Source organism: Bombina bombina, chromosome 5 (assembly GCF_027579735.1).
Source record: "Bombina bombina isolate aBomBom1 chromosome 5, aBomBom1.pri, whole genome shotgun sequence".
Taxonomy (NCBI): Eukaryota; Metazoa; Chordata; class Amphibia; order Anura; family Bombinatoridae; genus Bombina; species Bombina bombina.
In genome coordinates this window covers 704,903,604-704,928,237 of record NC_069503.1, presented here as the reverse complement: position 1 = coordinate 704,928,237, position 24,634 = coordinate 704,903,604, and positions in this window count along the sequence as shown.

The following is a 24,634-nucleotide window of genomic DNA, read 5'->3' as shown; positions in this document are numbered from 1 at the left end:
CCAGCCAAAATGGATGAACCAGGCAAAAGGAAGGGAGCCTGAAAAGTATTACCCATGGTAGTATTACCCATGGTATGTCCCAAGATATAGAAATTGCTTATATTTAGGTGATAAATGCAATACAATGCAAAGCAGTAAATACAAGAAAGGGTGGGTAAGAAATAAAAACATAGATACCAAAATCTACTGAAATAAATACAAAAGGCATAAAGATAAATCTCAAGACAAAATCCTCCAACCAAACCTAACAGAAGCTGATAGGCAAACTAGAAGTTTGGAAATAGAAACAAAGGTTCCTTTTTTATTTTACAACCAAACCACAGATGGTAGGTCTAGAAGGAGCCTGATGAGAATACCTTGAGCCCCTATGACACTTGCTCATTCACCTAATGAAGATTATAGACCTTGCAAAAGTCTATCCAAAACTAGAACTTGTAAAAAAATAAAAAATAAAATAATTGAGTCCTCTAGCAGAAAACTGAAAACAGACCACAAACAAAAGGTTAATAATTATTTCATTTGATACTCCTGCTTATCGTGACCTAAGGAAGGCAAAAATAATATCTTGACTTTAATAAAAGTCAAAGACAACTTTGGCAACAGTTCTCAAGATTATTCCATCATGATAAAAGAATAAGGTATGACAGTATCACATAAAGTACCTACAATTCTAAACATATCCTGCTGTTGAAATAGAGTCTGGAAAAAAATTGTTTTCAATGTAAGAGACCAGATAGAAATAACACTAAGAAGGATCTTAAAGTAAGAACCCAGGATGGAATTGTAGAACTCTAATTAAATTGGGTATGGATCAAGACTTACAAAGATTGCATTACCAAGAGATCTAAAGCCTCAAGTGTTGGAGCACAAACATCTTTCAAAAGACCAAAATTTTAATTAACTGAGATATAATCTATTTGAAGAATGCCAACAGAAAGCAGAATATCTGCTATGAAAGCATTATATTGGACCATCCAAAAGGGAAAAAACAGACTCAGAATGCAGTAAACAGATGCTTTCAGCAGCCAAGCCTTAAATCTAAAACTCTAAATATGAAAATATCTATGGGAGTTTGTCGACCTTAGCACTAGAACACCAGTCCCCAAATCTTCCTACAGGCCAGTTTAACAGGATGCAAACAGGCAAAACAGCCATGTTAAATAATCAGCTGATCATTTCACCTGTGCCCCAAAATGAGACCCACTTAGTGAAGCCTGAGTACATGCCCAAAAAGCAGTGCCCCAGAGGGCACATGACCATAAAAGAGAAGGATTACAAAGAAAGTTATATTTTCCTTCAAAATGCTATAGTAGATAAGAAAACAGGGAACATATAGAAAACACATAGATCAGAGTGGACTCCCAAGACAGAGTATCCACTCCTAGGGCTTGAACATCTTTAAAAAAATAGATATATTGTGAAACTGACGATAGAAACTATAAACCATAGATTCATCTATGAAACATTCCATTTGTCCACATCTTTACAAAAACTAAATTGTAGACTTACCAATCTGTTGGAAAGACCAACTCCCTGCAAAGGAAGTCTGTGCTCCGATACATAGAACCTGAAATGAACACTATATACTGGAAAAGATTGGAGTAGTTTATTAGTATGAAAATAATATATTTTCAATATGATTTTAAAGATTTTCTGTAATAAAAAAACATTTTAAAGGAATGGGTTGAAAAAAATTATTTTCTTCCCACCCCGCCAAAGAAAAAAAAATTGACCCCCCTTACCCTTCATCCCCGGATTACTCACCTTAAATAACAGATTTTTAAAAAAATACATTCTTGTATATTTTCTTCCATGCTGATGGGATAACACTATTAATAAGAATTAGACATTATCACTACATACTGTTTTCTTGCATATCATTCAATGTTATCTCAGATACTGTCTCAATAGCACGTGTCAGGGTGACAGGAATCAGACTGAGACGAGAAGTGCAAGAATAATCACACCTTTATTAATAACAAAAATACGAGTCAGAGTCAGGAGCCAAAGCGAGTAGTCAGACGAGCCGAGTCAGGAGCCAAAGCGAGTAGTCAGACGAGCCGGAATCAGGAACAAGGAGAACAGCAAAGTCAGGAACAAGCCAGGGATCAGGAACCAGAAGAGACGTCAGACTAGCCAGGTAATACACAGGAACTGGAACACAGGAACTCACAAACAGGTCTGAGACAACGCAAGGGCAAAGCATACTGAACAGAGGCCCTTTAAATAATAAGTGATGACATCACAATTCTGAGACTGCAACCTGTCCCACATGGATGATGTACAACAGTCTGGCCATAAGAAGGCGTGCAGCAAATGAGCAGCATCACACACTCTGAACCAAATTCAGCAAGAAAGGTGAGTAAAATGGCTGCCAGCAGCACATGGCAAACAAAGCAGGGAAAAAACCCTGACAACATGATATCTGTTATTGTTTTATTTTTTAATTAGCACACTATTTTCTTTTTTCATACATTGTATTTTGCCAAATTAAACATGTAAACTAATGATAACTTTTTATTCTATGTTTTTATTGTTTTATCTATGATTGATATACTGATAAAATATTTATTCTCCGACCTGCAGCACAATGTGATTTAACAGATTTAAGTGATCTTGTAGGTTTTTTTTCTTAATTAAAAACAATCATATTTATATTATAATATAGCAATATAATTGAATGTACTATTACTGGAATGTAAACGTGAAACTTTTTATCAAAACTCTTTATAGTTCGGAAATACTTTGTTACAGTATTTGCTTCTTGGGTTTTTGGATCTTGCAAAAATAAAATCAAGTTAAAAAAATAAAATATTATATTCTATATCCATTAAAAACATGCAGAAGTCTTCATGATATGACAGACTAGTGTCAATGTATTGTTTACTTTCCTATAGAGCTTTTTACCAGTTAACTTTATTTGATTTATGAACAATAGAGAACTAAATGAATGTTCATAAAACGAAAGCAGGACACGTATGGGACATTAGAGGGTGTCAAGAAAGGCAAATTACTTCATTCTGGTAATGATGATAAACCATGTATTTCTGAGAAACTACATTAGATCTAATGATCTCACAAATCACATTATCATGGCCCTTATCAAGAAACATACCTAAATAGTGAATGCATGCTTCATTGTGTCATTTAAAGTAATAAAACAAATTAAAAAATAAATTTAGACAGAAAACAATTACAATATATTCACTTGTGTCTTTACTTATATTTTATTTGCTTATTCAAAATTGAACAATCATTCTGGGACAGCTAAGTCGTAAAATACCTCCATTTAACAGTTTTGTTTCAGATGAAATCAAATCATACTGAAAAGTACATATTGCATGGCTAGTGTGTCTCAAATACAATATTTATTTATCTAAGGTATAGAGCATTTTTTCTAGCTTAGTTATAAATATACATATTTATATAAATATACAGCACATATACATAAAATATATAAGCAATTAAAGTATGCTTAAGCACCGTGTAAGCCTGGCAAAATTTGTGTTCCTTGTTTTTCTTGCTCATGTTCATGGTCCAGGTCTCATACACTGCCATGAATATAGAAAGAAGTTACCTGTAGTAGGACTATAGAAAGAAGTTACCTGTAGTAGGACTCATTCACTGCCAGTTAGGAACAGATATAAAATAACTCTACTGCTCTACTAGAAGCAGTCTCTGTTTACAGAATGTTGCAGAGCAAGTCACATTGCAGCATGGTTAGGTATAGTGAAAAAGTTTCAGACTTTTTTGAAGGGAGTGGAACAAGCATAATTGGTACAGCTTCACAATTAATAATGTATGGATATTGCAAAGTTTTATTTTCTTTAACCAAACCAATTATTTTTTCCGGCAACTGGCTGAGTTAAGATTGATAGTATTAATTTTGTGGAGCAAAATATAAAACCATTTGGATGGTGCAGCGTTACATTGTCTTCTATTTTTGCTAGGTTTTCCTTATTTGTTTTAAGTGCACAAAAACAAAATGTATGCTTACCTGATAAATTATTTTCTTTCAGGATGATGAGAGTCCACAATCTTTGACATGTGGGATTGAATTTCCACCACTAGGAGGAGGCAAATAACCCAAAACAACAACAGCTTTTAGTCCCTCCAACCTCCCAGGACTATTCAGTTTAGTGTATATCTGAGCAGAGGAAATAGGAGACAAATATAGAGGTGCAAATAAAAAACTGCTGCCAGAAATCCTGTGGACTCTCATGATCCTGAAAGAAAAATAATTTATTAGGTAAACATAATTTTTTATTTCTTTTATTTGATGATGAGACTCCACAAGCCTTGACATGTGGGATTTAATACCCAAGCTGTGGAGTCCACGACAAAAAAAGGGTGAGACAACCAAGGCAGCTCCTATTTGCCACACACTGCAGCGGCCTTAGGGACATTCCTGCCAAAAGCCGCTTCCGAAGTGGGAGGAGGAGCCTGCTGCATGCACGAGGATGGCAGCAGAAAGCTGAAGCTCCTGTTTTTCTCCCTGTCGGATGGCTAAATTAAAATGGTAACTTTAAGAATATGGAGCTTACCTGTTACGGTAAGCAGTAGGAGGTGCTACGCGGAGGTTCAGGTAGAGGCAGCATCAAACGGCGGCGCCAGAAAGGAGGACCCACGCCTGCAATCTCCCCTAACAAAACAGGCTCACAATGTAAGGAAGGGCTATACTTCAAAGCCCGTGACAGTGGGAGTGAGACGGAGGGGAGTTGAGAAGAGCCGGGAACAGATTACCGCTGACTGGATTAGCGGAGCACCCGCTGAGGAGGAGTATACAGCGCTGGACCCGGAGTGGGCACGTTGCCAGAGAAGAGGAGACCAGAGTGCATCCGCTTGAAGGTAGAGCTGTTAGCGCTGATACACAGACTGAGACCCGCTGTCAGAGCGGACAGGGGAAGTAGCTCAGCAGAGGCAGTGCGCACAGACCGGCCCAGGGAGCGGAGGTAAAGGGAAGGACTGCAAAGAGACTATCCAGGTACAACAATTTGGTTATTATAACTGCATAAAGGCTGTATTTTGGATATTTCAGTGAACTCAGGTTGGGAGGGGAAGAAATAAGACTTAAGAGAAAGGAGTGAACTACTCCTCAAAGTGAACCTGGAGTGATTAAATGGATAGAGCCCAAGATCTAAGTTAATTAGAGCCTAAACCTGTAGCCCGCATAGCACCTATATGGCACTTTAAAAATAAAGCAGAACTGACCCGGTGCACCGTATCAGGGGGAGATAAAACATAATAACATTGGCTGCATAAGAGCTTGTTAAATAAAAGACTTCTGCTGCTACTGTGAGACAAGAGAAGAAGAGACTTAAGAGAGGAGGAAGAGAGAAGGAAGAGGGGGAAGAAGGAATAAAGGAGTGAAGAGAAGAGGAGAAGAGGAGAGAAGGAGAAGGAAGACAAGGAAGGGGAGAGAAGAAGGAGAGAAGGGGGAGAGAAGAGGAAGAAAAAAGGGAAAGAGAGGGAAGGGCAAAGAAAGAAAAAGAGGGGAAAGGAGAAAGAAGGGAAAAGAAAAGGGGAAAAGAAATAGAGGAAAAAGAATACCTAGTTACCTACTTATCCCCGTCCCTCGCTCCTTAAAAAGAGATGGCAGCAAAAAAAACAACCAGATTAGATAAAGCCAATAAAAATAGCAGATCCCCAAGTTTGAAAGATAACCCCTTTTTTCAAAATGTGAGCATGGAGAACCATATAAGCCCTAAGAATATAGGGTCTAAGAGCCCAGACCCTCCTGTAACCAAGGAAATACAGATAAATATGGAAGATATAAAGAAATTGGCTACTAAAGAGGACATTATGTCAATAAAGGACTGTATAATTGCTGAAATAGCTGAATTGAAGAGTGACATAAAGGAGGTGGGACAAAGAGTTAATGTTCTGGAAGAACAACAGGAGGACCTAGATAAACAACTCTCTTTAGCTAATGAAACTATCTTAGCTCAAGCACATACCATAAATGAGATACAAGATAAAATAGCTGACCTGGAGGATAGGTCTAGAAGAGAAAATCTAAGAATAAAAGGTATTCCTGAAGAGATTAAAACAGAAGAACTAAAATCCTACACTCAAATTTTTTTTTAGCTCACTCAGCTTAAATTTAAAAGACAGGGAATTAAATATAATTAGAATCCATAGAACAGCAAACCAAGGTCAAACAGGAAGACCGAGAGATGTGATTTTAAAATTACAAGAATTTGACCTAAAAGAACAGATCCTAAAGATAGCTAAAAAGGAACATAACTTTAAATATCAACAACAGGACCTGCAGATATTTGCAGATTTAAGTAGGGCAACAATGAAAAAAAGGAGAGAACTGAGATTCCTAACCATAGCCCTACAAGAAAAAGGGATTAGATATAAATGGACATTCCCTTTTGGCCTATTAATTTCTTATAATGGGAATACTCTATATTATAAAAAGAAGGGAGATATTGGTCAAATTATTTCTAAATTACATCTGCAACTAGAAATACCAGAGGACTTTGAGAGAGGTGAAGAAGCGGAGGCGGGTCAAAGGCGATTTGGAACCCGTTGGGAGGAAGTAAAGAGGAAAAAAAAGAAGGAACAATTAAGACAAGATACATTGACAGTATCCCCTTCTTAAAGTGGAAGACTTTTCTCTTTCCTTTTTTTCTTCTTTTTTTTTTTTGTTTTTTTTTGTTTTGTTTTTTTGTGGGGGTTTTTTGGCTGCTTTTTTTCTTTCTTTTTTTTTCTTTTTTTTTTCTCTTTGGGCCTTGGCCCAACTTCCTCTTCCTTTTTCTGAGGAACAGCAGCAGAAAAGACAGGCCAATGTTATAGTATTGTATTTTTGTATTTAACTCTGAAAAATAAAATAGAAGAAAAGTAGAAATAAAGAAAAAAAAAAAAGGGGAAAGAGGGGGAAAATTTAAGTTTAATATAGATGTTTGGGCAAGGGGCTGGTTTTTTTTTTTTTTTTGCACCCCACATATCACTTCACAAACTATTTGATTAAGGAATTGCACGTGTGGGTTATTTTATGTCACATCACAGAAGATGCCCCCCTTCTCAAGACCCCCTTTCACAGGTCACTTATATTTAGCATCTTGATCTTTTTCTTCCTTTTTTTTTTTTTTCCCCCTCACAACAGAAGATTCCTACTCTTTTTTCTGGAATCTTCCTCCTACTGGGCACTGGAATTGCCTTTTTTTTTTTTTTTTTCACAACAGAAGACTCCTACTCTTTTTTCTGGAATCTTCCTTCTACTGGGCACTGGAATTGTGTTTATTTATTTATTTATTTATTTATTTATTTATTTTTTCTCTCACAAATAGAAGAATCTCACTTTTATGGTATTCTCTCGTCACTTGACACTGGCAGCGTGTTTTTTTTTTTTTTCACAATAGAAGATTCCCACTTTTTTCAGAATCTTCCACCCATCTGACACTGGTAGTGGTTGTTTTTTTTTCCACAATAGAAGATTCCTACCTTTTTCGGAAACTTCCTTCCACTTGTCACTGGCAGTGGGGTTTTTTTTTTTTCTCTCTCCCCCTTCTTTCCTATAAGGATAATAGAATAAACCAGACAGGGAGGAAGTTTCACTTCCTGGGGTATACCCTTTTATGTTTGTGATATTTTATGTTTTTGTATGTTTTAAGTTTTTAAGGTTTTTTTTATTATTACATGTCATGCCCGGATGTAAAAGGTTTATGTCAAATTTTATTAGAATCACCTTGGGAAGAAAACTGCCAGGTTTTCAAATCTTATTTGGGTAATAGGAAACAGTTAGGTTTAACCCTTGGGGGAGCTTCAAACATTAATGTCAGATATTAATTTTATTTCTATAAATGCTAAAGGATTGAACTCCCCCCAGAAGAGATCTATGGCATTGAGAGAGTTGGAGAAGTCGAAAGGGGATATATTATTATTCCAAGAAACCCATTTTAGGAGAAATAAGGAACCTAGGTTTATTAACGAAAAATATAAAATATGTTATATGGCATCAGACAACGACAGGAGGAAGGGGGTTTGTATTCTTATTCATAAAAAATTGAACTTTCAATTAAAAGAACAACTTAAAGATAAAGCGGGGAGATATATAGGTATAAAAGGGTCACTACAGGGGGAAAAAGTGACAATATTTAATGGGTATGCCCCCAATATTAAGCAGAATGTTTTCTTCAAGAAATTGTCTAGCCTCATATTGGATTTCCAAGAGGGGGTTACTATATTGGGGGGAGATTTTAATGTAGTATTAGAACCAAAACTCGATAACTCAAAAGGAAAATCTTCCACTTCTAAATACATTATATCACAAGTTAATAAGAGTCTAGCCCAGACGGCCATTCAAGATGTATGGAGACTGTTTTATCCAGTCCAAAGGGACTATACTTTTTTTTTCACACACCCATATGTCCTATTCTATCAATAATACAGAGGATATTTCAATATCAGTTCTCTGGGATGCACATAAATGTGTCTTGAGGGGTGAGTTAATTAAATTAAAGGCAGTACAGACTAAGATAAGAGAGAACAAGTATCTAGAGTCCCTGAAAATGATCCAAATATTAGAGAGGAGCCACAAGCAATACCCAGATAATAAAAACATCTTAGAGGAATTAAGGAAGGAAAGGAGTATTATACAGGAATATTGGTCAAATATAAATAAAAAGAAAGCGATATGGCTAAAACATAAATATTATACGGAAGGAGATAAAAATGGAAGGCTCCTGGCTAGGGCCATTAAGAAAAAAGAAATAAGTAATGGCATTTATAAAATAAAGAATGAGAATAAAAATTTTTGCAAAAACCAAAAAAAGAATAGCACACAATTTGAAAACTTTTATAAATCTCTATATAATATAGATTCGCAAGCGAGAGAGGAAACAGAGTGGAGATCCTATATAAGTAACCTTAGATTAAATAAAGTAACAGAACTTGAAAATCAAAAATTAGAGGAACCTATAAATTTGCAAGAAATTTACGAGACTATAGAGAATTTAACAGAAGGCAAAGCACCAGGCCCGGATGGGTATACAGTCATGTACTATAAAAGGTATAAAGAAATTTTGTCCCCATTCCTATTGAAACTGTATAACTCAATAGATGAAGGATATAAGTTTTCTACAGAAATGCAGGAGGCCAGTATAACTGTAATCCCTAAAGCAGGAAAGAGTAAGGAGGAAGTGAAAAATTATAGACCTATCTCACTCTTAAATGTAGATTTAAAAATATATGCAAAGATCATGGCTAACCGATTAAAAAATATTATGGAACGTATTATTCATTTGGATCAAGTGGGCTTTGTGCAGAATAGGGAAGCCAGAGACAATATCATTAAAAATATACACTTACTAGAATTTACCCAATTAGAAAAAATCCCATCAGTGTTCATTTCGGTCGATGCTGAAAAAGCATTTGACCGAGTTAGGTGGTCATTTTTGGAAGACACATTAAGATTGTTTAATTTCAACCAGATTACGATTAAGAGGATAATGGCATTATATTCAAAACCAACAGCAAGGTTAAAAATAAATGGGCAATCCTCTAATAGATTTGAGGTTTATAATGGGACAAGACAAGGGTGCCCTCTCTCACCAATATTATTTACTTTGATTATAGAAGTATTAGCAACCCGCATTAGACAAAATAAATCCATAAAAGGGATTAAGTTAGGAGATAACGAATATAAAACATCTTTATTCGCAGATGATATCCTCCTGTCCCTGTCTGACCCTGTGACTTCAATTGTAGCTTTGAAGGAAGAATTTAAATTATTTGGGACCATGTCAAATTTCTTAGGCCTAGATTTGGAGTTTGGCGTTAGCCATGAAAACCAGCGTTAGAGGCTCCTAACGCTGGTTTTAGGCTAACTCTGGTATTTGGAGTCACTCAAAAAAGGGTCTAACGCTCACTTTTCAGCCGCGACTTTTCCATACCGCAGATCCCCTTACGTAAATTGCGTATCCTATCTTTTCAATGGGATTTTTCTAACTCCGGTATTTAGAGTCGTGGCTGAAGTGAGCGTTAGAACTCTAACGACAAAACTCAAGCCGCAGGAAAAAAGTCAGTAGTTAAGAGCTTTCTGGGCTAACGCCGGTTCATAAAGCTCTTAACTACTGTACTCTAAAGTACACTAACACCCATAAACTACCTATGTACCCCTAAACCAAGGTCCCCCCACATCGCCGCCACTCGATTAAATTTTTTTAACCCCTAATCTGCCGACCGCCAACTACGTTATCCTTATGTACCCCTAATCTGCTGCCCCTAACACCGCCAACCCCTATATTATATTTAGTAACCCCTAACCTGCCCCCCACAACGTCGCCGCCAGCTACCTACACTTATTAACCCCTAATCTGCCGACCGCAAAGCGCAGCCACCTACGTTATCCTTATGTACCCCTAATCTGCTGCCCCTAACACCGCCGATCCCTATATTATATTTATTAACCCCTAATCTGCCCCCCACAATGTCGCCTCCACCTGCCTATACTTATTAACCCCTAATCTGCCGAGCGGACCTGAGCGCTACTATAATAAAGTTATTAACCCCTAATCCGCCTCACTAACCCTATAATAAATAGTATTAACCCCTAATCTGCCCTCCCTAACATCGCCGACACCTAACTTCAATTATTAACCCCTAATCTGCCGACCGGAGCTCACCGCTATTCTAATAAATGTATTAACCCCTAAAGCTAAATCTAACCCTAACACTAACACCCCCCTAAATTAAATATAATTTTAATCTAACGAAATTAATTAACTCTTATTAAATAAATTATTCCTATTTAAAGCTAAATACTTACCTGTAAAATAAATCCTAATATAGCTACAATATAAATTATAATTACATTGTAGCTATTTTAGGATTAATATTTATTTTACAGGCAACTTTGTAATTATTTTAACCAGGTACAATAGCTATTAAATAGTTAAGAACTATTTAATAGTTACCTAGTTAAAATAATTACAAAATTACCTGTAAAATAAATCCTAACCTAAGTTACAATTAAACCTAACACTACACTATCATTAAATTAATTAAATAAAATACCTACAATTACCTACAATTAAACCTAACACTACACTATCAATACATTAATTAAATACAATACCTACAAATAACTACAATGAAATAAACTAACTAAAGTACAAAAAATAAAAAAGAACTAAGTTACAAAAAATAAAAAAATATCTACAAACATAAGAAAAATATTACAACAATTTGAAACTAATTACACCTACTCTAAGCCCCCTAATAAAACAACAAAGCCCCCCAAAATAAAAAATGCCCTACCCTATTCTAAATTACTAAAGTTAAAAGCTCTTTTACCTTACCAGCCCTGAACAGGGCCCTTTGCGGGGCATGCCCCAAGAAGCTCAGCTCTTTTGCCTGTAAAAAAAACATACAATACCCCCCCCCCAACATTACAACCCACCACCCACATACCCCTAATCTAACCCAAACCCCCCTTAAATAAACCTAACACTAAGCCCCTGAAGATCTTCCTACCTTGTCTTCACCATACCAGGTTCACCGATCAGTCCAGAAGAGCTCCTCCGATGTCCTGATCCAAGCCCAAGCGGGGGGCTGAAGATGTCCATGATCCGGTAGAAGTCTTCATCCAAGCGGGGCAGAAGAGGTCTTCCATCCGATTGAAGTCTTCATCCAGGCGGCATCTTCTATCGACATCCATCTGGAGCGGAGCGGCAGCATCCTGAAGACCTCCGACGCGGAACATCCATCCTGGCCGACGACTGAACGACGAATGACGGTTCCTTTAAATGACGTCATCCAAGATGGCGTCCCTCGAATTCTGATTGGCTGATAGGATTCTATCAGCCAATCGGAATTAAGGTAGGAATATTCTGATTGGCTGATGGAATCAGCCAATCAGATTTAGCTCGCATTCTATTGGCTGATCGGAACAGCCAATAGAATGCGAGCTCAATCTGATTGGCTGATTGGATCAGCCAATCGGATTGAACTTGATTCTGATTGGTTAATAATTGAAGTTAGGTGTCGGCGATGTTAGGGAGGGCAGATTAGGGGTTAATACTATTTATTATAGGGTTAGTGAGGCGGATTAGGGGTTAATAACTTTATTATAGTAGCGCTCAGGTCCGCTCGGCAGATTAGGGGTTAATAAGTGTAGGCAGGTGGAGGCGACGTTGTGGGGGGCAGATTAGGGGTTAATAAATATAATATAGGGGTCGGCGATGTTAGGGCAGCAGATTAGGGGTACATAAGGATAATGTAAGTAGCGGCGGTTTACGGAGCGGCAGATTAGGGGTTAATAATAATATGCAGGGGTCAGCGATAGCGGGGGCGGCAGAATAGGGGTTAATAAGTGTAAGGTTAGGGGTGTTTAGACTCGGTGTACATGTTAGAGTGTTAGGTGCAGACATAGGAAGTGTTTACGCATAGCAAACAATGGGGCTGCGTTAGGAGCTGAACGCGGCTTTTTTTGCAGGTGTTAGGTTTTTTTCAGCTCAAACAGCCCCATTGTTTCCTATGGGGGAATCGTGCACGAGCACGTTTTTGAGGCTGGCCGCTTGCGTAAGCAACTCTGGTATCGAGAGTTGAAGCTGAGTTAAAAATGCTCTACGCTCCTTTTTTGGAGCCTAACGCAGCCTTTATGTGGACTCTCAATACCAGAGTTATTTCTATGGTGCGGCCAGAAAAAAGCCAGCGTTAGCTACGCGGGTCCTTACCGACAAAACTCTAAATCTAGGCCTTAGTTAACATGAATAAATCTGAGATAATGTATGTGGAAATAGACGACAACTTACAAGAAAAGCTATCCAGGTTATCACCTTTTAAAAGGACGGAAGAATTAAAATATCTAGGAATCTTCCTTACTAAATCTTTGAATAAAATGTTCGATCTTAACTATACAAGCCTTAAAAATATTATAACAAATGATTTATTATCATGGTATCCTAAAAGAATTTCATGGTTGGGAAGGATAAATATTATACAGATGAATGTTTTACCAAGATTCTTGTATGTACTACAAGCCCTGCCTATCCCTTTACCTCCCAAATATATGGAAGAAGTTCAAAAAATGATTAACAATTATGTTGGGGCAAAATTCACCCTAGGATAGCCATAGTGACTATGTTGGGGAAAAGACAAGCAGGAGGACTGGGCCTCCCTAATTTAGTTAAATATAGACAGGCATCCATGTTGCAAAGAGTAATAGAATGGCACACTAAAAAGGAGTCTAAAATCTGGGTGAAAATAGAAGGAGATCTTATAGGTAGGAAGGAGATTAGTAACCAATGCTGGCTAAGACCAAAAGATAGATCCTCTAGGATAGAAAATTATAGTATTTTGAAAACAAGTTTTAAAATGTGGGATAAGTTGATCCGAAAAAAAGAGGAGATCTCATCAATCCCATCCCCATTACTCGCGTTAGTAGAAAATAATGCATTTTTAGCGGGTCATTTCATAGGGGATGACAAGAATAATAAATATAGAATAGTAGACTTAACCGAAGAGGGGAAAATAATATCCCAGAAAGATCTACAGACTAAAGGTTGCCTCGGAGTAACCGATTGGTTTAAGTATTCACAACTATGTCACTATATACTAACTAATAAAGAAAAAGATAAGATACTTAGACCATTAACAAAATTGGAGATGTTGTGTAACTCCAGGGTAAACATCAAACATGTCCTTTCTAAGGCATATGGAATTTTATAGGATAGTATAGACACATTTCCCCCATATGTCAAGAATTGGCAAATAGAATTAAATATGGATAGTGACCCCAAAATATGGTCAAATATATTTCACCGCACAGCTAAATCCTCCATATCAGCTAGAATGTTAGAACAAAATTTAAAAATCTTAACAAGATGGTATCTTACACCAACTAGAATTAAAAAAATCTACCCACATACCCAGGATACTTGTTGGAGAATCTGTGGAGAAAGAGGTACATTATCCCACATTATGTGGTTTTGCCCAAAAATTAAGCAATTCTGGACTAGCATTTTACAAGTTATAGACAATAAGGAAGATAGGAAGAAACTGAATAACTTCCTCACAGCAATATTAAATAATATAGATTTCAAAGTAAGTAAACCTAGAAGATACTTATACCAAATAGTACTCAATTGTGCAAAAAGTTTAATATTAAGCAAATGGAAGACAGTAGAAATCCCCACAAAAGAAGAATGGATTAATAAAGTTAATGAAAACTTGCTGAATGAAGAATATTTTTATTTATATAATAATAATAGAGACATCCCCATGGAAGCAAAGGTTATTTGGGAAAAATTAATAAAGGAGCCTCCACCTCTCTCGGTGCCATAGGTAAAGGGTTGAGAATATTTTTGGCAAGTTTTTCTTTATACTTTTTATTATTTATTTTTTGTTGATAGTAAATAAGTGATTCATTATGTTATTAGTGGGCATGTGTATTTGTTTTTGTATGTGGTTTTAAAAAAAAAAAAAAAAAATAATGAAAGAACAACAGAAGACACCAGAAGTTGAATACAGATATTTTTGCACAAAAAAACTCTAATTGACTGGAACAAGAGCAAATTAGTGCAATGTAAATACAATTATTGTACATCTAAAAAGCGAAACATTACCATTTACAACAGCTAACTACTAGTCATAGAAAGAGATTATTTTTGTGCATGGTTTTCCATACTGGCAGAGTGTTGCATAGATACTAAGATTTTACTCTGTCAGTGATACATTTTAACAGAAGCATTTTTTTTTTTCAAATGTATGTATACTACAAAAATATACTAATGGAGTTCGAAATGCACTGGTGCACATTTCAATAAACTTTTATGTCCCTTTAAAAAAAAAAAAAAAAGCCGCTTCCGAAGAATCAAAAACATCAAAACTATACCATTTAGCAAAAGTATGTAGAAAGGACTATGTTGCAGCTTTGAAAATCTGTTCCAATGATGGGTCTTTCTTGAATGCCAATGAAGTAGCAACTGATCTGGTGGAATGAGCTGTGATACATTTTGGGGGAGACTTTCCAGCCACCAAGTAAACCTTGTGAATTGCCTGTTTGATGCAAGAAACTAAAACCAATGCAGTTGCTTTCTGAACCTAACAAGGAACAGAATGATGAACAAATAAACTAGAACTGTGTCTGAAATCATTAGTAACTTGAAGATAAAACTGTAACTCCCTTACAATATAAAGGTTATGGAGAAGCCTCTCCTTACAATTAGAAGAATCAGGGCACAACAAAGGGACAACAATCTCCTGGTTTATATTTTCCAAAGAAACAACATTCAGAAGAAAGTCATATTTGGTACGAAGAACAGCTTTGTCGTTGTGAAAAATAAGAAAATGAGATTCACAAGATAAGACTGATAACTCAGAGACTCTCCTGGCAGAAGATATTGCTAGAAGAAAAATAACTTTCCAGGACAGGAGTTTAATATCTGTTTTTTGCATAGGTTCAAAAGGAGGACCTTGTTGGACTGAAATAACTAGAATCAAATTCCAAGGGGGAGAAATTGGTAGTGATACTTTATTCTCACTAAAGCTTGAAATAAAAGTCTAAACATCAGGAGGTTTGGCTAATTTCTTGTGAAAAAGAAAAGATAAAGCTGAAATTTGACTCTTCAAGAAACTAGCAGTTTGAACCCTTGTCTAATCCATATTGAAGAAACTGAAACATTTTAGGAATCCTGAAGGAATGCCAATTAAAACCTCTGGAAGTACACCAATTAAAGTATAGTTTCCAAATGTTGTGATACATTGTCTGGGGTACTAGCTTTCTAACTTGCAAAAGAGTATCAATAACAGCGTCTGAAAAACCTCTGTTCTTCAGAATTAGGCATTGAACCCCTAACTGTCAAATTTAAGAGATTTGAGATCTGGATAGAAAAGAGGACTTTGGGACAACAGATCGTGTCTCAGAGGCAGAAGCCAATGAGGAGAAGTGGACATCTGAATCAAATCTGCATACTATGTTCTGCGGGGCCAAGGTGGAGCTAATAGAATGACTGAAACAGCCTTCTGCTTGATTCGAGCAATTATCCTTGGAAGAAGAACAAATGGAGGAAACAGATAGGCTAGAAAAAAGTTCCATGGGCAGGCTAAGGCATCTATCATTCATGCCTATGAGTCCCTGGATCTTGCACATTTTGCTGGCAACTTGTGGTTCAAGTGAGAAGACATAAGGTCTATCTCCGGAAGACCCTCACCTGGAAACCAGCTAATCAAAAATGTTCTGCTGAAGTGCTCACTCTCCTGGGTGAATGGACTGACAACTGAGATAGTCAGTCTCCCAATTCATGACTCATGGAATGGGAATCGCTGACAGGGAACATTAATTCTGTTCTGTCCAGCATAGAATTTGAGATACTTCCGGCATAGTCAACTGACTACGAGTTCCTCCCTGATGGTTTATGTATGCCACAGCTGTGATATTGTCTGACTGAAAATGGATGATTTTTTTCTGTCTTAGATGAGTCCATGACTGAAGAGCTTGAAGAATCACTCAGAACTCTAGAACGTTTATAGGTAACCATGCCCCATGAGGGGAACTTACTCCTTGCACTCCATAAGACATTCAGACAGCACCCCTTCCCAAAACACTGGCATCTGTGGTCATTATAGTCTATGTAGGTTGAAGAAAAGATGCTCCAAGGATCAAAGAAGGATATTCCATACACCAAGATAAAGATTTTTTTTACTAACGAATCCAGAAAAATCTTTTGATACAACTGATGAAAACATAAGTGAAACCGAACCAATGGAACTGCATCTGATGCTGCTACCAGTAAGCCCACTACCTCCATGCACTGAGCTTCCATTAGAGAAACAGTGCATTGGAGAAGAGAACAAGCACTCTGAAGCTTTTGTCTGTGGGGGTCTGTTAAGTAAAGAGGCATTCTCAATGAGTCTATAAAGACTCACAGAAAGACACCTTGGTAGTTGGAGATTAAAAACTCGTTGGGACATTTATCCTCCAGCCATAATCCGGTAGGAATGATAGTAGACTGTGTGTGAGAGAAAATGCCTGGGATAGAGATGGAGCTTGAAGTAATATATTGCCCAGGTATGGAGCAACTGATCTGCCCTTTTCTCTTATCACTGGTAAAGATGCTGGGAGCTATGGCAAGACCAAATGGAAGGGCAACACAATGATAATGCTTGCTGTGGAAAGCAAATCTTTGGAACTATTAATGATCCCTAAGAATAGGGAAATAGAGATATGCGTCCTTCAGATCTATTGTGGACATGAATTGACCCTGTTGGATCAAGTGTAAGATTGTGCAAGTAGTTTCCATTTTGAAGGTAGGAACTCTTAGAAACTTGTTCAATAAAGAGGTTGAAGTAAAAAAAAACCTCTCCCTGTTCTGAAAGAGGAACAGAATGAATCACTCCCATGTCCCCCAGATCCTGAACACATTGAATACAGGAGGCCACCTTCAATGGATTCTTTGGAACGTGCGACAGAAGGAATCCTCCTCAAGGCATCCTGGACCGCCTTCAATGGATTCTTTGTAACGTGCAACAGAAGGAATAATCCTCAAGGAGGCCTGGACCGAAAACCTATCATGTAACCCTGGGAAATAATTACATCTACATTCTGTTCTGGTCTCAGATACATATTTTTAAATCTAGAAGAGGGAGCGAATGGCATATCGGGTTTCTTCCATTCCTTAGAAATTATATCCGTGACCAAATCTGGAACCTGAAAAATTTCAGGAGTCTTAGGAGGAGCTTTAAAAATAACATTTAACTGACTGACAGACTTGTCATTAGTAGATTTGGAATCTGATATGCTCAGAATCTTCAGTATCTCATGCAGCAAAAAGTGAATATGTTCCACTTTAAACCTAAAAGTTGAGTCAATATCTGAATCAGGAACTGTCTGTTCCTCAGAGGTAGAATTATCTTCAGAGGATCAACTCAGAACTATTAAAATCAGAATCTTGAATAATTTCAGGTATCTGACCTAGAGAAACAGGAACTTGTATATCTGCAGAAGCATGAGTAGGAATTACACTAGATTTGTGCTTTTGATTACTTGGTCTAGGGATTGTCACCAGAAGCTCCACCATAGTCAAGTGTAAATTATTTTTAACTGCAGGCGAAAAATTCATTGAAGCTCCCTAAGTTATGTATACAGGAGCAGGACAAACATTCTTGGTAGAAACAATGGTTACAGGTTGATTAGTATGCATAACAATTACGTAATTGATTAGGTTGACCCACTGGTACAGCTTTGCAAAGTGCACAATTACATTGAACAGGGGTATATAATCTGTAAATCTCCCCTCTGCGGAGTCTGACACATTGGGAACCTATGTGTTAGATTCCATGATGTGGTAAAATAAACTGGAAAACACAAAGGGGCCTATCTATCAAGCTCCGTATGGAGCTTGAAGCCCCGTGTTTCTGGCGAGCCTTCAGGCTCACCAGAAACACCAGTTATGAAGCAGCGGTCTAAAGAACACTGCTCCATAACCTGTCCGCCTGCTCTGAGGAGGCGGACAGTCATCGCCGCAATTCAACCCCATTGAATACGATCGGGTTGATTGACATCCCCTGCCAGCAGCCGATTGGCCGTGAATCTGCAGGGGGCGGCGTTTCACCAGCAGTTCACAAGAGCTGCTGGTGCAATGCTGAATGCAGAGAGTTTATTGCTCTCCGCATTCAGCAATGTCTTTCGGACATGATCCACTGATCGGATCATGTCGGACAGACATTAATAAATAGGCCCCAGAGAGTGAAAAAGTGCAGAAAATGTTTAACAAAATCAAACACAGATATAAGTACAGTATATACAAATTCCCACAGTTTATTAGACAATATATTTGTGCCAAAATACAGCTGGAAAATGACCTGCAGAGATTAGGGAATAGAGAAAATAAATTTTGCCTAAAAACATTCAAAAATTACCAAGTTTAAAAAAAAAAAGAAAAATATTTAGAGTAGAGCAGGAGAAGAGCTGAACACACCCAAAACATTACAAAATCTTTAATAACAAAACTTGAGATGCTGGGGTTATATTGGGGTACTCCCCTGACAATATGTGTTTGGGTAACAAATGTAGGAGTTGAGTTGATACAATTACATATTTCATTAAGGGATTAAAATAATGTGCAGGTACTGCCTATGTTTAATATAAAGAAAAGGTCTATATGAAGTCATGAAAATTTATGAGAACATATAAATTCTATTTTTATTGTATTTTTACAGTGACATAAAAGTACTAACAAGATTATTACCATTTATGTTTATTTAAAAAAAATGTATATTTACACCAGCCAAATTAACTCGGCTAACTGTGTTTAAGGAGAACTTGCTGTTTATGAGGGTTAAGATAGTTGATTTGAAATGCAGGAGCATATGTAAGAGTGGTAATCACTGGGGGTACAAAATATACTTCTTATTCATAGCATTGTTTTATTGGACATTGGTCCATTCCTTTGTGCATAGTTAAAGTCAAAAAGAGTGCATGGTCATCAGATGGGTTTGTGAGTGGTCCTAACGTGTTTTGTAAAGTTTAAGGGCCTGACGAGCAAAAGCTCTCCACTTAGGGGAGATTATATTAAAATGATTCTCCAGCACGGTGAGATCCCTAGTTAAATTCCTAAAAAAATCTTTAAAAGGGAGATTTTGCTATACTTCTCCAAGGGGTATTCCCTGCATTTCTGTATGTGAAGGAGAGACAAGCCCAGTGCAGTATAGCACTGCATGACATGAAAATTTGTCTGCGTTTAAACTTTGCACTTTCTATTTTGTATTTTATTTTCTATACAGCAGTGTATTTAGGGTTGTGATTTTAATTTTTTTTTATATGCTTTCACAGTTAATGTGTAACTTTAACAAATAGGATCATACTTTGTAGATTTATGTGTATCTTTTACAAATTACATTGCACTTTGTATTTCTTATGTTTAAAATAAAACTGAAAAACTGACAGCTTCAGTTTCACAGAGAGCTTCATTACCGAAAAGCAAAGATTCTCCAGTTAAAGAGAAATTATAGTGCAGATTTCACACTGGCTGAACTCAATGAATTTTATAAGAAAAATGGAAGAACTTGAAAGTCCCAGAGAGATGAGAGATACCTTCCAGATAGTATATATATAAGTAATGATGCTTTCTGGGGTACAGAATTTTCCTAGGGAATGAAAAAGTAACTTGAAAACACCTGAGGCTGATATAAAGGCTCATTTGGCATCAATTATACATTAAAGACATGTTTTCACTACAATTTAAATGTACGCTTCAATCCTCAGAGTGGTGGTAAATACTGTTACGCTCATATATTAACAGTCTAATAAAAATTTTGAAAAAAATATTGCACAAAAAAGTTATAAGGGCTCAAAGACATGAGATCTCGGGTGTTAGAGAAAAAAAAAGCCGCCAAAGGACTTTAACATAGAGGTACATATACATACATTGTTAAAGATGTATTTGTATGTAGGTATGTGTATATATATATATATATATATATATATACTGTATATATAGATAGATAGATAGATAGATAGATAGATAGATAGATAGATATGTACATATATATATTTATGTATTTATATGTATATATATATGTATTGACATACAAATATACACATATAAACACATAAATACTGTATATATGTATACACATATAGACATACTGTATATATAAGTGCATTAGAGCCCTTTGCCATTAAGTAGATGAAACATGATAAAATACTTTAATAAAGTGTTTAACTATGTATGTACTGTAAATATTTGACATTTGCTAATGCAAATATGCTATGTTGTTTGCGCGAAAAGGTGTTAGGTTTGTTTCAGCATTTTTTTCTCCCCATTCTATGGGGAATTTGAAAATGCGATAGTGTGCGCAATCTTTGGGGTTTTTTTCTACTTTTTTCTCCATTGATTTCTATGGGGGAATACATGCACATGAAAAATTAAGTTAGAATTGTTGTGCTTTTCAGGTTACTGCTTGTGCAAAATAATTTTTTATTAACTTGTAATATGAACACAACTCGACTAGCGCAAAAAGATTAACTCTAGGGGAGTTTGTGTGATCTTGAAAAAAGAAAAAAATACTACGCCAATCTAACCCTAGTTGTGCAAAAATCACTTAGAAATTCGTAATTATAAGTACAAAATACAAAGCGTAATTGTTTTTTTTCTTGTAAAATGGGATGGACATGGGTATTCCATCCGCTTATATGAAATTGTCTCAAATCCCAGTGTAATTCTGTAAAGGTTTTCACACTACAGATCTCACAGCATTTCCTTGTAAATAAAAATGAATGTACTGAGCTTTTTTCAAAACACTCAAATACTTGTAACCCTAACAGAAAAACACATGCATACAAAAGTATAGGCGATTGTAAGGTGCTATACGCAGAAAGCAGAGTAATGTGATTGATATTGGCAGCAGATTTAATTTTTAAAGTGTGCCCCTGCTCACTGCTAGCTTCGCTCTACGGAGTGAAGTGTTCCTTTACTGTATATATAGGATTCATCTGTCGCTCACAATCATTCCACCAGGGCAGCCCCACGTCTCAACCCTCAAAGTTTAGATCATTGGCCTTCAGTGAGTTCAGCCCCTGTGAAGTCTGCATTACAAATTCTCTGGAAGCAGAAGAATATTTGATCATCAGGCCTAAGTAAGAGTTTGCAACTATGTAAAGTATACATTTTCCCTAATTTTATAAAAAATGTTTAGAAAACACTATTGCTCGATTTTAAAGATTTCTTTCAATACTAACCCCCTATTCCATATTTTCCGCCCGCAAGAAATAAAAAAGAACTAACCAACCGCACGAATTATAACAAAAAAAGCCTAACCTCCCGCGCAAAGTATTAACAGACACCGAAACCGCCAACATCGCAAAATAATAAAGTAATTAACCCCTAATCCGCAAATAACATAATTAAAATCTTAACCTCTAAACCAGCAAACCCCCACATCGCAATAAACCTAATTAACCTATTAACCCTTAAACTGACAAACCCCCACATCACAATGAACCTAATTAACCTATTAACTCCTAAACCAACAAACCCCCACATCACAATAAACCTAATTAACCTATTAACTCCTAAAACGCCAACCCCCTGACCTAAAACCCCCTAAATTAACCCCAATACTAAGTTACACTTAAAATAATAAAACCTAACATTTAAATTACAAAAAAAATCTAAAATTACAAAAAATAAAAAACTCTAAAATTACAGAAAAAAACAAAATTATCAAAAATTTAAAAAATTAAACCTAATCCCTATGAAAATAAAAAAGCCCCCCAAAATAAAAAAAACCCTAATCCTAAACTACCAATAACCCTTAAAAGGGCTTTTTTGTAGGGCATTTCCCTAAGTTAAACCGCTCTTTTACATTTAAAAATTACTATGTCCCCCCTAACAGTAAACACCCCCACCCACCAAACCCCCCAAAATAAAAAAACTACCACAAAAAAAAACTAAACTACCCATTGCCCCTAAAGCTCTTTTCCAGATCATTTAATCCCTAATCTTAAAAAAATAAAAATCCTAAAACTAAGCCCCAAATAGGTACTCACCATTCCTGAAGTCTGGCGGAGAAGGTCTTCCTCCAGGCGGCTTCATCCTCCTCTATCTTCATCTGGAGCGAAGGCGGAGCGGAGGTGTGGAGCTGGCTTCCCCGATGCGTGGATCCTCAGCGGCGGTCCTCAAAGGCGGTGGTCCTTGGCAGCGTGGAGGCTCCTCTTCATGCTATCGTCCATCGCACACTGAAGATTGAATGCAAGGTACCCCATATTTATTGGGGTACCTTACATGCCTATTAGCTGAAATTTTGAAATCAGCCAATAGGATGAGAGCTACTGAAATCTTATTGGCTGATTTGAACAGCCAATAGGTTTCTAGAAGCTCTCATCCTATTGGCTGATTTCAAAATTTCAGCCAATAGGAATGCAAGGTTCCCCAAATTGAATGTGGTACCTTGCATTTAATCTTCAGTATACGACAGACACCGGATGAAGAGGAGCCTCCATGCCACCGAGGAAAGTCACCGCTGAAGACCGCCGCTGAGGACCACCGCTGAGAACTGCCGCTCCAGATCCGCACATCGGGGAAGACCGTTCTGCACCTCCACTCACGCTGCCTTCGCACAGGATGGTGATAGAAGATGACAGAGCCTCCTGGAAGAAGAACTTCTCTGCCGGACTTCAGGAACCGTGAGTACCTATTTGGGGCTTAGTTTTAGGATTTTTATTTTTATTTTTTGGAGGTATTTTATTTTTAAGATTAGGGATTTGATGGGCTGTAAAAGAGCCGATTGCCCTTTTAAGGGCAGTAAAAGAGCTGAATACCCTTTTAAGGGCAATGACCATACAAATGCCCCTTTATGGGCAATGGGTAGTTTAGGTTTTTTTAGTGTTAGCTTTTTTTTATTTTGGGGGGGTTGGTTGGGAGGGGGATTTTACTGTTATGGGGTAATTGGTAATTTTTGTAAGTAAAAGAGCTTTTTAATTTAGGGCAATGCCCTACAAAAGGCCCTTTTAAGTTTATTATTAGATTAGGGGGTGTTTTTATTTTGGGGGAGGATTTTTTATTTTTATAGGGGTATTAGTTTAGGTTTAAATTTTTTATTTTGGACAGCTTTGTTTATTTTTTTCTGTAATTTTAAATTTTTTATTTTTAGTAAAATTAGCTTGGGGGTTTGGATTTTTTAAACATAGTCTGCCCTCTGGGCAGGCTTATCGCCTAGTTTTTTAATAAATTAAAATTACAGGGGAGGAAAGCATACATACAAAGATGTATACACTAACACACTCTTAGCAGCACAGTGCGGTGATCGCTTGGAACAAATAAAGGAGCTTTTAGCATGAAGTATTTTAAACTTTATGATTAAAAGTCCACTTTATTTGTTCCAATGGTAAAGCCTAGCTTTTCACAAACGTTAGGATTTACCATCACTTTAATAATAGACGTTTCTAATAATTGTTTATATTGATAAACTTCTCAGATTCCTATATATGTATTTAACTAAATGACGTTTCAGTCTCTGAATATTATGTATATTTATTCAGTGTGTCTATTATTAAGTAAAAATACATTTGTAGAAACCTATATAGCAACTATTTGCAAGAGTATTTAATGGGTCAAAAGTGTCTTAATGTATACATCTTTATAGGAATCTGAGAGTTTATCAATATAAAGCAAATATTAGAAATGATTTTATTATGAGTCTTCTCTTTTTTAAATGAACACATTTGTTCAGCTAATTAAAATATACTGAATATATAAATATTTTAATTTTTCTCAAACAGGAAGTTTACAAAACCTGTAACTAGCACCTATTGCCACAAGTACAATAAAGTCAAGAGACAATTGTAGAATTTAGCTGTAGACTAAAAGGTCAGACATGAGGTAAGCAGGATCATATGAGAAGCAGAATTTGGCCTTTCCCTATTTGGCACTGGCAGCTGAGCTGAGGTTGTGTTCAGGCAGAAAACAGAAGTATTCACACACGTGGAACATGATCTGATAAGCCTGGGAATTACTTTGGCTATTCATCCAGACAGAATTACCTGCTGCCAATGCGCTTTCAACACATTTGATTTAAACACAGGTTTTTCAGAGAAATCCTTGTTTTATTGTTACTTCACTACCTCACAGCAAATCCCATGCTTGCAACATTTTCCTAGTGTGCATGAATTTGCATATTCAGT